The sequence below is a fragment of the Budorcas taxicolor genome, chromosome 2, assembly GCF_023091745.1.
Source record: "Budorcas taxicolor isolate Tak-1 chromosome 2, Takin1.1, whole genome shotgun sequence".
NCBI classification, from domain to species: domain Eukaryota; kingdom Metazoa; phylum Chordata; class Mammalia; order Artiodactyla; family Bovidae; genus Budorcas; species Budorcas taxicolor.
The window spans coordinates 82,355,870-82,369,760 of NC_068911.1; positions in this window are offsets into that span (position 1 = coordinate 82,355,870).

Sequence of the window (13,891 nt, forward strand, 5' to 3'; positions counted from 1 at the left end):
TCGTGTCCGACTCTTAGTAACCCCATGGACTGCATCCTACCAGGCTCCTCCATCCATGGGGTTTTCCAGGCAAGAATACTGGAGTGGGGTGCCATTGCCTTTCCGTTCCATTGCTGGTTGCATTAAAAAATCTGGTTTGGTGAAGCAGCAAACTAAGCAATTTACAAACTTTTATGTGTATTTAATATTTTGTGCTATATTAGCTCTGCATTGCTCTTTATTGTTAATATCTTTTTAAAAAGGCAACTGTCATGATTTCAAGGTACATTTATTACCCTATTCTGGAGAAATTACCATGTATTCATGAACAATGTCCCCTCAAACTAAGGGCACCACTTAAAATGTTGGGCATTATCTGTATCAGATACAACTTTAAAATAATTTAATGTTATCAGGACATTCAAAGAAAATTTTTGGGAAAATCTCTTATATGACTATAATCCTAATAAGCCATTTTCATATTTCTGACTTCTGTGCTAATCCATTGCATTTATACCATTGTACACATTTATACATATAATAAATATTTACTATGTGTCTTGAATGTACAGTTGAGCCAAATACAACACCTACCTTCATGGGGTGTAATATTTTCAGGAGAGAGGAAGAATAGAAGCTAGTATTTTTCAAATAAGCCCTTTAAAGAAATTAGTAGTACTAAGAATGTGTGTGCATATATGCTAAGTTGCTTCAGTCATGTCCAACACTTTATGACCCTACGGACTGTAGCCTGCCAGATTCCTCTGTCCATGGATTCTCCCAGCTAGAATACTGGAGTGCGTTGCCATGCCCTCCTCCAGAGGACCTTCCTGACCAGGGGATGGAGCCTGGGTCTCTTAAGTCTCCTGCACTGGCAGGCGGGTTCTTTACCACTAGTGTCACCTAGAAGCCCATACTAAGTATAAACTAAATCCACCCCCCACCAAAAAAGAAAAAATAGTCTGATGTACAATAACAGAACTTGGTACTAATTGGGTGGAAAGGAAGGCTTTTCTAAGGAAGTGACATTGAATTGGGATCTCAAGGACAATAAGAATTAGCCAACAAAACAGGAGGGATAACTACTCCAAGTAGAAAAAGATGCTTACTTTATCGCATCTCAATTATTAGATATTTAGCTTGTATCCAGTTTTTGATATTGAAAATCATATCTCCATAAATATCTTTATGCATAGACACCTTATGTAGGTAAATTCCCATGAGTGGGATGTCTGGGCCAAAAAAAGTGTAAATTTTTTTAGTTCTCTCCCAAAGTACTATTGTAACAAATATGTCACCACAAACATTTTATCTATGCCCTTTTCAGTATTGGAAAATGTACGGTTGACTCTTCAGCATTGCAAGGGTTAGGGGCACTGACCATCTGCTTGAAGAATGTCTGTGTAAAACCAGATACATATTTTGGATGATTCCTGATATTTTGGATGATTGAATGGGGAATCACTGAATGTTAAAAATTAATATTTGGTCAAAGTAAATTTCTCTTTGAGGATAGAATTGCTATCAAAGAATAAACATTTTTAAATTATTAAGGTGATTTTTAAAGTTTGGCATTAAGTGCAGGGATAATAATTTCCTAACATTGTCAGCTAACTAGGCTGCTTCTCTGGTTATTGTGTTATTCATTTATGAGATTAAACAAATAACCATCCACAACCAATATTTTAAATAACATCAAGTACCTTTTTGTTCACAGAATATAATTTATGAAGATGCTTTTTAGTTACATATTTTCTAGAAAAAACTTGTTATCTGGGATTTATAACTTGGCAAATCTCAAAGAAATCTCTTGCTTTATACTACCAAATATGGTTTAGTACTGAAAATGTCTGTAGCAATCATTTTGGCAAGCATTTTGCTTTCATTTTTGGTATCCATAGATTCATAATAATAAAGAATTATCCATTTAAAGCATTTTTGTAAAATCTATTGTTTTGAATTTTGGTCAGTGAGAACAAAATGTGTCCTATATACCTCATCATTCTCTAACAGTCTTCTTTCCTTTCTATAAATTTCACTTTTTATTTTATTTTATAAGGAAGATGTATTAGGAATGTTGTTTTCATGATTTTTGGATTCTTCTCTTCTCATTTAATTTAGAGATATCAAGTTGACATTTTGCTTTTAATTTATTCTTCTAAGATGTGAAGAATTCCCAAACAGGACTTTTTCTTGAAAGACTCATGGCTTAGATGGAGTTAGATAATGGAAAATTAAATACAATTAAGATTTATTTTGTTTAATGTTATGAATGCTAATATATCAAACAGCCTACACCAACTAGAATAATGATAATACTGTCTCTGTTATCCTTTCTTATATTATTGTTTAACTTTTTGTAAAATATGTTGGCTAAAAAATTATATTTTATTCTTCTTAGTGTTAAAAAGTTAACACATTCTCTCTCAATATTTATATTAATTATCAGTTAATTCTCTATTTTACTAAATAAATATGCTAATTTTTTGCACATGAAATTAACAGCTTCAACAATCATTGTTAGTTACTACAACGCTTTACTGTGGCAATATTAAATGTAAACATACTTAACCTGAATGATAGAATGTTAACATTTAAAGCACATAAGAAGATTTTAGCTTCAACTTATATCTAGAATGCTTACCTATATTTGAAAAGCAGTTAACAATAAGTATTTTTAACTAACAATAAATTCAGGAGACTTCCCTGATTTGTTTTGCTGATATTGTTATACTGATTTGATGTGATAGTGACCTATATAATTGCTATGTTATTGATCATGGACAAGTTATGGTATGCTAGATAACGTGCCAATGCTCACACTGAGTAATCTAGTCTTTCAAAGGCCGAGACTGAACCTGAAGCCAAAGAGTAGAGATGGGCAGAAAATCAAGACCAATTTTTGGTAAATTAAATGTTAACTCTTCATTCCCAATTTAAGTACAAAAGAGATATTTCCAATTATTTTTATTTTAATTTCTTTGCTTACCAAGAATTAATATTTCTTCTTGTCTAGCTCAAGTAACCCATCTACTATTTCTTGTTTTTAAAAACATTACAATATGGATAATTGCAGGAATACAATTACAATTGTAAAATACATTACAGTATGGACAATTGCAACATTAGAGTGAATGGAGTTATTAATCTCCACATGATATTATCCACCTTCAACTATTAACAACTCTTGACCATTGTTTCCTCTGTACTCTCACCTACAGTTTCCCTCTATAACAGATTATTTCAAATCAAATCTCAGATATTATAATATTCACCATAATTATTTCAGTATGTATCTTTAAAAGACTAGGGCTATAAAACCCCAAACCCTATAATACCATTACTATATGATTTCTTAATAATTTCAAATAATTGATGTTAAATCTCCCTGATTGTTTCCAATTTTTTCAAATTTTTTTCAACTTAGCATCTAAATAGTATCCATATATTATATTTGATATTTACTTTTTTAAGGTTTCCTCCTCCATCCTCTTATATTCTTATAATTTATTTTTTGAAGAAATTGTAGTATTTGTCCTTTATAGTTCCTTATAGCCTGGATTTTGCTGATTATATCCTGGTGGTGTCATTAATTATGTTTTCCTAGCTCTTGTATTTCCAGTAACTGGTAGTTATTTGGAGAGACTCAATCAGATTCAAATTAAATTTATTTTGGTAAGAGCACATTGACAGAATCTCTGTGCTTGTCTTTTTTCATTACAAACAGTGTTGCAGTGGATAGCTTAGTTTATTTATCATTTTATACTTTGGCCAATATAGTTTTCAGATAGATTAATATAGGTATGATTGCTAGGTCAAAGGATAAATCCATATGGAATTCCAAATTCCCTTCTATGGGAGTTTGTACCATCTTGCATTCCCACTTGCAATGTAAGAGAGAGCATGTTTTCCCATAGCCTCACATCATAGTGTTTTGTTGAACATTTGAATTTTTGCCAATTTGATGTTAGATGAGGAATGACATCTTAGTGTAATTTTTAATTTTGACAGTTTTCATTGAGTTATAACTCACATATAGTGAAGTACACAAATCTAAAGTGTACATGTCAGTGAATTTTGACACAGACATATGTAGCCAGCACTTAAATTGTCTACTAATTACTGCTGCTTCTATCTAAAGATAGGTCTTCTGGCCCATAGGACTTTTAGGGTGTCTATTTAGGGTTTTGGGAGATAGAAATGGCAACCCCCTCTAGTACTCTTGCCTGGAGAATCCTGTGGACAGAGGAGCCTGGTGGGCTGCTGTCCATGGGGTTGCACAGTCAGACACAACTGAAGTGACTTAGCATGCATGCATGCATTGGAGAAGGAAATGGCAACCCACTCTAGTACTCTTGCCTGGAGAATCCCAGGGACAGAGGAGCCTGGTGGGCTGCCATCTATGGGGTCGCAAAGGGTTGGACACGACTGAAGTGATTTAGCAGCAGCATTTAGGGTTTTATTATCTTGGCTCATCACAGTAAACTACAAAGAAAACCTCTATTTTCTGATGTTTTTAATAAATGTATTACTTTTATAATTTTTAATTCATCAGCATTCTGCATAAATAATCATCTGCCTTAAATATTGACTTCAGATGGCTTGTTGCTCAGCAAACTGAATTGGAATCATCTAGAAATTACTCTACTGATAAAGATACAACATTAAATCTTTTTATTTTTAAAAAACTGTTCTTTTTTTAAAAAAAGTTTTTGGCCTGAGGATAGAAGGAGAGTCAGTGAGTGAATTTACAAAGAAATCATGATGTTCTGCAAAATATAGGAAGTGTCTAGTGAAAAATAGTAGCTTTATTTTTACTTTTATCGTCTACCTAATTGGTCTTTCCCTGGGTCCACAGGCAGCAGCATTGATTTTTTTAAGCTATAAAAATCTGTCTTCATCTTTCACCAATGTGTTTTAATTATTTTTTAAAATATGGACCAAATATGTCAAAAAAATCTAATTTTAAAAGTTTTGCCTGATGCAACAAACTCCAGAGACTATAGATGGCAAATAGTTGGAATGAGTTTTAGGCATTCTTCAGGCAAACACAAGAGTATCTGAATTCAGAAACACTACATATGCACTTTTATTTTTTCAGTGAAATAGAGATGGCTATATGTTTTTCTGCAATGACCTGTTCTAATTTAAATATACTTTTCTCCAAAATTTCATAATTATAGCACTCTTAATATTTGACTTTGTGTTTTTTTAAGTGATGCTTGGGATATTTTGTTTTCTTATACTCCTAATTTTGAATCAGTAACCAGAACAGCAGAAAGATAAACTCAAGGTTACAGTAATCAGTGAATGACAGCTAGAAATAGCATGCATTACACAGAGTCTTTTTAGAGTTTCTCTTCTGAAGTTTTTATATCTTCAGTATTGATCTCTTAAAGCTTTCAGAGTTCTGAGTATTCTAGTAGCAGTGAAAATATAAAATATGCATATTTCACTGAGTTTCTGATTTGAGATTAGCACTTTTATAGATGTATTAAAGTACTGATATGAAATACACAAGTTCAGCATATATAAATACACAAGTTCAGTGTCAGTCAGAGTCTAACCAGGAAACAGACAAATACTCAAGGATTTAGAATAGAGGGGTCGTTAATGCAGGAAATAGTTACACAGGTGATGGAGCTGAGAAGCCAGAGGGCTGTGAACCAACATAGGGATTACAACAGAAGGAAGTCATTATCTTGCCTGGGTTGGAGGAACATTTAGCAAAAGCAAGGTTGAAGCATATCCCATAGGCTGAGGTTACCCAGAGATAGCTGGAACCAGGGTAGAACTGTCAGGAAATGTTGGTGCAATGGAGAAAATGCAGATGCTTGTGGAGACCCCTCTGAGAATAGAGAGGAGTGAATAATTCTTTGGCTCTCCTTTCCTCCCTCCCTCCAATCACCCACTACCAGTGTCTCCCTTTGGCTGAACCCAGCTGGAAGGCAGTTTCAGGGGTGTCTGAGAAACACAGGCTGCTCTCTGATGTGAAGCAGATGAGGGAGCTGGCCAAGAATGGATCTTAAGGCAAACAGATCCAAGCTTGACATAGCTTATTAGCAGAAACCCCAAAGCACGAATTATGTACTACATTTTTTTTTGAAAAGTCATAAAATTTGGGAAAAATTAAATTGATTTGAAAATTTGGGTTTCAGTGCTCTTTTTCACTATTTCCTTGTTTAATACTTTCAAATAAACATTTGCCTGAAGTTTTAAAAAACTTTATTTACAAAGTCATGGAGTCAAAAGATTAAAATTGTACATACAATTCAAGGTCATATTTCTAGTAGATGCTGAAACTAAGGCCAGTCCTCCTAATAACTTATCCAGTGATTTTTTTTCCCATCCTGTGCTGAAGGATTACATAAAACCAATCCGAATACCAAGGTTCTATGTGATTCTGATATTTATGACCTTGATGGTCTTGACCAAGTTTTTTTAACCTATCTGAAATTCAGTGTCCTCATCTTTAAAATGAGAATAATGATATTGTGATGCTTGGCAGGGAAGATGTGTAAAAAGGCAAGAAAATATATAGAATATTCATGCAAATTTTCCTTGAGTTGGATGAATAAGGTGTTATTTATTGTATGTGTGGAAAATAGATTTTTTCCTTCCTAAAGAAAGAAAAATACCATTCTTTAGAAAGATGCTTGTGTTAGAAAATGCATGAATAGGATTGAAAAAGAGAAAGTATTTAACTTAGAAAATACAAATTGAACATTTTTATTTTGGAAACCCTTAAAAAACATCAGAATTTCTTCTCTTTTGTTCCTCTGAATCTAGATCAGAAAAACAGTGCAGACTTCAAAGTTATCTAAAGAACAAACACTAATAAAGCAACACAAGCAAGTGTGGTGGCAAGAACACCAAAGGCTAAATGAAGTCAGGTAAGAACTGAGAGTAATCTCAATATGAATATGCAGGAATTACTGAGTTGCACTTATCTAGGTAGATGTTCTGTAACTTTCTATTTTAATTAAACCATTATAATAAAAATGTAACATTACAGTTGAATTGGACACTAAATCAAATTAAAATCCTTTCCTTTCTCACTGTAAAGCAGCTATACTCCAATACAATTTTTTCAAAAGATAAAGAAGCCTTTCATTTCTTCAGTTTAATTTGGAATCTGATAAATATTTTAATTTATTAATACATTTCCTTTCCTTTGGAAAAAAGAGATAATCTTCTATATCTGCTAATCACTTACTTCTCTGCACTCCCATTCATATTTGTATTTATATTATACTTCAGCACATTGGATTATAATGTTGAAAGTGAAAGTGAAAATGAAGTCGCTTAGTCGTGTCTCACTCTTTGTGACCCTGTGGACTGTAGGCCACCAGGCTTCTCTGTCCATGGGATTTCCCAGGCAAGAATACTGGAGTGGGTTGCCATTTCCTTCTCCAGGGGATCTTCCTGACCCAGGGACTGAACCCGGGTCTCCCACATTGCAGGTAGACGCTTTAACCTCTGAGCTTCTGGGGACACCTCTTTATACTTTAGCACATTGGATTATAATGTTAGGCTTACCTATTTGTCTTCTTACAAAGTGGTAAACTTTTTGGGGACAAACATCCCATCATATTCATCTTTACCTGGGATACATAGAAAGAGATAGATAAATGTTTCCAGTAAATGAACTAAGGGATTCAAATTGAGTGATTTCTAAATGTAGCTGCATCATAACTAATTCAATTTTGATTTTTGACTTTTGCTGTTATTTTCAGCAGTCACTTCAAGATAAATTAAAACAAAATAATGATTTTATGTGGTGGTGGTTTAGTTGCAAGTTGTGTCTGACTCTTGTGATGGACTGTAAGCCCACCAGGTTCCTCTGTCCATGGGATTCTCCAGGCAAGAATACTAGAGTGGGTTGCCATTTCTTTCTCCAGAGGATCTTCCTGACCTAGGAATTGAACCCAGGTCTCCTGCATTGCAGACAGATTCTTTACCAACTGAGCGACATTTTATACTTGGTCTTAAATGTAATCTTTGAGAGAGAAATTCCTTTTCAAAGGTCAAGGCAGGAAGAGGAGGCAGATGTGTCTCCCCTCCTTTTGGGGCATATATATCAGTTTTAATTATGGTGATATTTATAAAGTATGCTTTTTAAAATATATACTTGTAAGCCTATATTTTACAAAAAATAGATAATTTTGTGGTCTAATTCTAAGCTAAATTTCCAAGTATTAATACCATTAACTTTATTTTTGACATGCGTGCTTTTATATTATAGGAGTTTCCTATTCTGGCAAGTGATTCCTGTATGTGACATAAAAGGTTCATGAATGGAAATAGCTTTACATTATTATATAACTTAAAGAAAAAATTATATAGATTTTCTCATTCATATTTCCAAAATAAAAACAAATCACATCCATCTTATCCCTCAAAATGTCACCTTTTATGGAGATAACATTTGAGCCCATTGGAAAATTTTCTTTTTAGATTTGCATAATTGAAAAATGAAAGCCTATAGAAAGTTTTAATTATGGTGTTCACTGATGCAGGCTCAAATATAAAGACACTGGAGAAAGTTATCTTGGCTATTCCATACCCTTCTTCCTGTGTGTATGTGTTGTTCTTGAGACAGATAAAAGAGGCATATACATATTACTATGGAAAGTAATTCTTTAGGGCTGAACTGAAATGACACAAAGATCATGAAATTGAGGAATATTCAAGTAACAACATTATGTCTTGAAACTTGTAAAAACTGAAATTGGATAAACAAGAAGAATTCTAAAATAACTTTCTGTGTTATTCTTGAATGTAGGCTAATTTCAACATGTCAGTGAAATTAAAAACTACTAGTTCAAGAAATAGCTAAAAGTTCAAGAATTTAAGGACCACCAGAAAATCAGGAGTTTAAACTCTGTGTCTCTCAATCTTTAAAATCTACATTCCCTTTTAATAAAAGATTGAAAGTAAAATATTTTTATGTATCACCGTAAGAGACTTCATTTAAAAATCTCAGGTCCTCAGAAGGTAAGGGCTTCCAATGGCATCTAGATTTTGCTGGGTAATTTAATATATACCAAGTAGTATGTTGGGGCGTCCCTGGTGGCTGAGACAGTAAATAATCCGCCTGCAATATGGGAGATTGATCCCTGGGTCGAGAAGATCCCCTGGAGAAGAGAATGGCTACCCACTCCAATATTCTTGCCTGGACAATTCCATGGATGGAGGAATCTGGTCGGCTACAGGCTATGGCGGGTTGCAAAGAGTCAGATGTGGCTGAGTGGCTAACACTTTCACTTCACTTTCAGGTAGTATGTTCAGTACTTTACATGCTTTGTTTCATTTAATCCTTACAATGACCCTGCAGAGTAGGTAACATTGTTATCCTAATTTTACAGATGGGAACCTTGAGGTTCAGAGGATTAAAGTTATTTGCAGAAGGTAAATCAGCTAGTTTATGTGGAGGTGGTATTGAATCATTTGCCTTTAACTCCTAGACTCATTGAACATGGATCTGAGCAGCTTTTTCTTTTTTTCTAGTGGGGTCCATTCATATCACCTGAGATCTAATTGGTCTAGCCTTGCTAGGAAAAAAAAAGTAAAGCATTTCCCTAAACTTAGTTCTTTGAAATCTATCATAAGAAGATTAGATGATTAAAATTTCAAAGTATAAAATTATATTTTATATTAAATTTATAAAATTATATTTACTATTACCATGGTTTCCAATCTATACCCCCTTGAAGACCTTGATACACTTTGGCAGGAGCACTTTCTTCCTTGTTTCAGAATGACTGGTTTAGAGATTGGGAGGAGGTTATTTATATTGGCCATGTGGTAAGGAATTACAATTATTATTTTAACAGATCTTTTGAATAATAAAGTTTCAGAGGTTTATTTGTAAGCCTTACTACTTTTACTATAGTTTCTTTTAGAAATATATGTCATTTACTCATAATTTTAGTTTTAAAGCATTATTTTAAAAATAGCACCTTTATCCAGGAAATATCATGAGGTTTTACCAATAATTAAATATTATCTGGAAAAGTGTCTTTAAATATGAAAATGAGACCAGTACCCATACTGTGTGACTCAGGCCATCTGAGAATTTACTCAGAGTTCATCCCTTAGCCAATTATTGTGAGGTTTCCTTCCCTGCCTTCTCTGGTACACAGAAATTGGGACAGCCTCTTACAAGAGAGAAAAGCCAATCAAACAGATAGTCTGAGGTCCCCTGTCTGTCTGCACTGCTGAATTGCTTCCTTGTTGGAGGGGTAGAGCAGCTCTGGCCTTCGGCCTGTCTGGTGCCCTCATTTTCTGCAGATCTTCTGTCTGTTAGTTCCAACGAGGGAACTTTAACATCCTCACTCTGTCTTTCACAGTCCTTGCCCCTGTGCTATTGTTTGCATAAATGGCTTTTGACTCCACCACTCTCCAGTGCCCCATGTTTCACTTGTTCTGCCTAAATTGGTAACTTTGCCCCAGAAATACCCAGGAGGCTCTGGGTAATTTTTGATGTCCTAAAGAGACTGATTCTACTACACCTGGAACTTTGGGAGCATCTTGGAAGGGCAAGGAGTGTGAAAGTAGACTCCTGAGAGCTCAATGTGTCCCTACCAGGCTGATTTGTCTTGCAAGAGATTGCATTGCAACAGGGTTTATCTAGGAAGTAGATTAATATATCCTCTAGACAAACAGTCACACAAAAACTCAGGAGAATTTTTGTAGTATCATCATATTCAGTGGTACCAGAGGACAGGTCAAGTAGCAGTAGGAAGTACTTAAATTGGCAGATTTGGACAAGGAAATTTGCCGTCAATTTGTCCCATCCTCAGATGCGGAGGTAGTTATATGTGCTACAGAGTTCTGACTTGGTGAACACTTGGTACTAAGTCTACATGTCAGTGATGAACAGGCAGAGTTCTCTTCCCAAGAATTATCAATTTTAATGCCTTTGAGCCCATTGCAATTTTTATCTATATTTCCTCAATCAAATTCTACAAAACAGATATATTCTTCAAGATACTCCATGGAGAATAATGAATTTCCTTGTCCCATCATTAGGAAAATATTTCATATTTCATCCCTTTTTAGAGAACCTCAATGCACTTTAGCATAATCAAGTTTCTGAATAATCCAGCACTATGTAAACTTATCTGATCTGTTTAGTTCACCATTTCCAAGTTTTCCCTAACATCTTATTGATGTTTTTGTTTTATGGGACATGATTTGGGAAACAATGTATATTCACAAGCTTGTCATGTAGTACTTGCTTCTGGATTTTGTTAGCCAATTAGGACAGTTAGAGAAATAGACTTGCCTGTTGGGTCAGGGTTGTTGATCTAGAAAGCCAGGATGGAGCTTACTAGAATTATTACATGCACAGTAGCAGATTGATCTCCTCTATTAACAAAGCCAGTTCTCTTGGTTTTTATGTTCTACTATGGCTTTCTGGATGATGAAAATATAAGGGGACTGAGCTAAATGATTTATAAGTGCTATATTTTTGTTTAAAATATCTAAGTAAAACTTCCCTGGTGGTACAGTGGTTAAGAATGTGCCTTGCAACTATAAAACACTGATGAAAGAAATCAAAGATGACACAAATAGATGGAGAAATATGCCATGTTCATGGATTGGAAGAATCAATATAGTGAAAATGAGTATACTACCCAAAGCAATCTATAGATTCAATGTAATCCCTATCAAGCTACCAACGGTATTTTTCACAGAACTAGAACAAATAATTTCACAAGTTGTATGGAAATACAAAAAACCTCGAATAGCCTAAGCAATCTTGAGAAAGAAGAATGGAACTGGGGGAATCAACTTGCCTGACTTCAGGCTATACTACAAAGCAACAGGCATCAAGACAGAGACACAGATCAATGGAACAAAATAGAAAGCCCAGAGATAAATCCACACACCTATGGACACTTTATCTTTGACAAAGGAGGCAAGAATATACAATGGAGAAAAGACAATCTCTTTAACAAGTTGTGCTGGGAAAACTGGTCAACCACTTGTAAAAGAATGAAACTAGAACACTTTCTAACACCATACATAAAAATAAAGTCAAGATGGATTAAAGATCTAAATGTAAGACCAAAAACTATAAAACTCCTAGAGGAAAACATAGGCAAAACACTCTCTGATGTAAACCATAGCAGAATCCGCTATGACCCACATCCCAGAGTAATGGAAATAAAAGCAAAAATAAACAAATGGGACCTAATTAAACATAAAAGCTTTTGCACAATGAAGGAAACTATAAGCAAGGTGAAAAGACAGCCTTCAGAATGGGAGAAAATAATAGCAAATGAAGCAACTGACAAAGAATTCATCTCAAAAATATACAAACAACTCCTGCAGCTCAATTCCAGAAAAATAAGTGACCCAATCAAAAAATGGGCCAAAGAACAAAACAGACATTTCTCCAAAGAAGACATACAGATGGCTAACAAACACATGAAAAGATGCTCAACATCACTCATTATCAGAGAAATCCAAATCAAAACCACAATGAGGTATCATCTTATGCTAGTCAGAATGGCTACTATCACAAAGTCTACAAGCAATAAATGCTGGAGAGGGTGTGGAGAAAAGGAAACGTCTTACACTGTTAGTGGGAATGCAAACTAGTACAGCCCCTATGGAGAACAGTGTGGAGATTCCTTAAAAAACTGGAAATAGAACTGCCATATGACCCAGCAATCCCACTGCTGGGCATACACACGGAGGAAACCAGAATTGAAAGAGACACATGTACCCCAGTGTTCATTGCAGCACTGTTTACAATAGCCAGGACATGGAAGTAACATAGATGTCCATCTGCAGAGCTGTGGTACATATACACAATGGAATATTACTCAGCTATTAAAAAGAATACATTTGAATCAGTTCTAATGAGGTGGATGAAACTGGAGCCTATTACACAGAGCGAAGTAAGTCAGAAAGAAAAACACCAATACAGTATATTAATGCATATATATGGAATTTAGAATGATGGTAACAATGACCCTATATGCGAGACAGCAAAAGAGACAGAGATGTAAAGAACAGACTTTTGGAGTCTGTGAGAGAAGGCGAGGGTGGGATGATTTGAGAGAATAGCATTGAAACATGTATGTTATCATATGTGAAATAAATTGCCAGTCCAGGTTCAATGCATGAGACAGGGTGCTCAGGGCTGGTGCACTGGGATGACTCTGAGGATGGGATGGGGCAGGAGGTGGGAGGGGGGTTCAGGATGGGGAGCACATGTGCACCCATGGGTGATTCATGTGAATGTATGGCAAAAACCACCACAATATTGTAAAGTAATTAGCCTCCAATTTAAAAAAAGAAAAGAAAAGAATGTGCCTTGCAACGGAGAGAGTGCAAGTTCGATCCCTAGTTGGGAATGGGATCCTAAATGCCACAGAGCAATTAATCCCTTATACTGCAACTGTAAGAAAAAAATCCCAAATGACTCAACAAAGACCTGATGCAGCCAAATAAATATTTTTTAAAAATATGTTATGAAATAACTTCTGGGTATACTCCACTATCATGCACCCATTCTCAGTATATCAATTTTATCAGTTCAGTTGCTAAGTCGTGTCCGATTCTTTGCAGCCCCACGGACTGCAGCACGCCAGGCTCCCTTGTCCATCACCAATTCCTGAAGCTTGCTCAGACTCATGTACATCAAGTTGGTGATATGTCATCCAACTATCTCATTGTCTGTCATCCCCTTCTCCTCCTACTTTCAATCTTTGCCAGCATTAGTGTCTTTTCAAATGAGTCAGTTCTTCACATCAGGTGGCCAAATATTGGAGTTTCAGCTTCAGCATCAGTCCTTCCAATGAATAGTCAGGACTGATTTCCTTTAGGATGGACTGGTTGGATTTCCCAGCCATCCAAGGGACTCTCAAGAGTCTTCTCCAACATCACAGTTCAA